This window comes from Ixodes scapularis, unplaced genomic scaffold, assembly GCF_016920785.2.
Source record: "Ixodes scapularis isolate PalLabHiFi unplaced genomic scaffold, ASM1692078v2 PGA_scaffold0__279_contigs__length_252992795, whole genome shotgun sequence".
NCBI lineage: Eukaryota > Metazoa > Arthropoda > Arachnida > Ixodida > Ixodidae > Ixodes > Ixodes scapularis.
In genome coordinates, this window is record NW_024609835.1 from 125,841,644 (window position 1) to 125,844,929 (window position 3,286).

The following is a 3,286-nucleotide window of genomic DNA, read 5'->3' on the forward strand; positions in this document are numbered from 1 at the left end:
TTTTCCCGTTCTTCATTTATCAACCTTTTCTCATGTTTACCTTTATCCCAGTGATGGAAGTGCTGCGCCAATTGCGCCAAGGACGCAATCCTGCTACATGTAGCGCCAAATTGTCGTTTTACCGAAGAAATGCGCCATGCCTGCGCCGAGATGAGATATAGCAATACAAAATAAAAATTGAAGTCTTATCAGAGCGCGTGGCGGTACCGCGGTATTTTCCGCGCCGCAACTGTTAGGCAAACCGAAACTGCGAGGGCATATTATCATCATCATCATCATTGAAAGGAACAACGTTAGCAACACCTGAGACCAAAGCCGCAGAGACTAAGTGAAGAACCATCCCACTGAGCAGCCTGTTTAAAAAAAAAAGGCCGAGCTTGTGGATGTTTTCAATATTGGTCCACCCTGTTCCCGTGCGCTAGCTACCAGCGTAGTCAAAGCTAGTGCGAGCTTAATGCTCTGTGCATTCCTGACTCGCGCGCGGGCTCGTGCAGCGTGGGCACCGTTACGGGCTCCATGCGCGCGCTTGTAGCTTCGGCTGCGCTCGCACCGAAGCTGAAACGAAGTATAGTTGAGTTGCACCAAACTCTGGATGTAGTGCTGGTAAAGCCTCACCGTCCTTTTCGGAGCATAAAGCACCGCCCGACTGGCGCGACTGCAATGTCTGCTCTGGGGATGTCGCTTCTCTGCAGCGCGTCGATGCATGCCGAGGAGCGCACTCAACGGGTTAACTCGCCGTGATCCGATCGTGACTTCGCCAGCACATCGAAAATGGATCGGAATTTTTGAAGCGAATATCAGATACCGCAATGTTTGAAGCTTCTGCCCGGAAGACAACTCTAATCTGAACTAAAACATTCCACAACAGTGAGGGTCGTTAGATGCTGCTGCAGCAGATACCTTAAAAGAAGTGCAGGCTGATAAAGCTAAATATCCTGTACCATCAGAACTCAGTGTGACATATTTAATTTATTTTTTTTATCTGACGAGCAGATAAACTTTATTAAAAAAATGTTTTTTTGAGGTTACTTTGTTGAATATTATATATCCTGTCTTAAAAAGGCGACAGGCGTTGTGTTCCAATAATAGAGATGGGCTTTATATAACAATGCAGCATTATTTCATTTTCAAGTAATATGCCAACATATGCCGGATCCTGCTCCAAAAGGGCCACTACTTGCTCCAAAACAACATTTTGCCTGCTACAAGGCCTGCTCCAAAAGGTCCAATGGCACTTCCATCACTGCTTTATCCTTATAGCCACCAGTGAGCGAGTGAAAAGATGTGGAGCAACCCAGACTTTGTTTTGAACTGCAATTCGCCTGTAGCCCTAAATTTTGAAATTGGACCGAAGTTTTCATTTTGCAGAACCATGTTCAGCACAAACTTGTGTGGTTATTTCAGTTAGTACAGTACAAAAAATTAAGTTACTAACTTCTTCAGTGATAAGAATTAGTTTCTTTTAATTGAAACTGTTCATAAAATTAAAACCCTTTGCATAAAAAAAAATTCTTCAAACCTAGACATGCTTGTATCAAAGTCTAACCACACTGTCCACAAAGTCAAACCGGTCAAATCTGGTTAAAAGTATGAAGGTTCGTCAAAACCCCGAAAGTTTGACCTAAAAATCCGGTTTGGCAAAAGTTTGCGACGCCCGTAAGTTGCACAAACATATCGGACTTTATGGGAATTTTCATTTGGAGAAAGGCTGCATTTACATGTCCGGTAACTTTGGGGCTTATTTGATTTATTCGGATACCAGTACTTTTTTCAATATGCAACCATGAAAATTGGCATTTCTTCGTACCTCTTTTACTGAATTTGCTGGTAAAATAAAAACATTGTCATTCAAAGGTGCCGTTTTCTTCGTTGATGTATGTGCCATGTGGCAGCTACTATCAGACAAATTATTAAATTAGGAGACTGTCTACTGTAAAGTAAATATTTCAAACTATGCTACCTAAATATCCCATAAGAGATTCTGCAAGGAGCCATTAGTGCAGATTAACGTATTAACTTTTTTTTTTTTTGTAGTGCAACAATTTCCAACAGAAAATTGGGACCCTAGCTAAAACTGTAATTTACCACTTGTCCGTGTTAAGTTTAATTACAAACTATGTAACTTGTATTTTACCTTAACGACCTTACTGGAGTTTCAAATGGGAACTGGTAGTATTTATAAATAAATAGTCCAACTGTCTGAAAGATGTTCTGCAGCGATTGAATGTGTCGTAGGTCATGGCCGTAAAGACTAAATACATGTTCAATATTTTTATTTCTATGTCACTCTGAGGTACATAATAAAGCTGAAGAGCATATCTATTAGTTTTTTTTTAAATGTGTATCAAAAATATAAATGATAAAATCTCATGTTTATAATAGAACACCGTGCATATTAAACGTTGCTTCAAAGGCCAGTTTTTGGATGAAAAACAAAGAAAAAAAATGACCGCATCTCCACGTGGTGAATGATGTTGATTGGGGCGAAGCCCTGGTAGTGCTGATACGTTGAGCCGCAGCACGCCGAGCTTTTCGTTTGTTTTTATCCATGCCAAAAACAGATTGTTGGTTTGCTCTTTATGTTTATACAGCCTTGATGGAGATGCGCCTCAACGGGTAATCGGCCTCCTAGCTGTAGATGAGAAATTTAGCCAGTGCAGTACAACTGCTAACCTGGGATTTTTAACGTGCATCGCGCAGTAGTGATTACACAAACGCGTGCCGGTACGAAACTCATCCAGATCGAAACGGGCGGGGGGCGGCGGGGATCGAACCCAGGAGGTTGCCAGCGCAAACTTTCGCTCCACGCTCCGAGCTGAGACGCGTTAGCCCAGTCGGCCACTTCCTCCCCTAAAAGAGAATGTGTGGTATGGAACGTGGTTATATACGCATTTGAGCATTTGACCGCAGCGCCCTCTCATCTATAAATGTTGAGAAAATGCATGCAAAGTTTAACGCGATTATATACGCATCTGACCGCAGCGCCCTCTCCTGTATAGACGTTGAGTGGCTACATGCAGCGTTTCATCCATGACATCCCCAGCTCTTTAGTTACTACCACATCTCAGAGCAACCTCCCCTACTCGTCTCGCAGTCGTGGCTGAGTGTTTAAGGTGATGGACTAGAAATCCATTGGGGTCTCCCCGCACAAGTTTGAATCCTGTCGACTGCGCAAACATTTTTTTCTTTTTTTAACAAGACAGATGAGATGGCAATCGATGTGAGCACGGACGTGCCGGACGGACAAGGCTAGATCCTAAGGAGCTTCGCCCCTAAAACACTATAA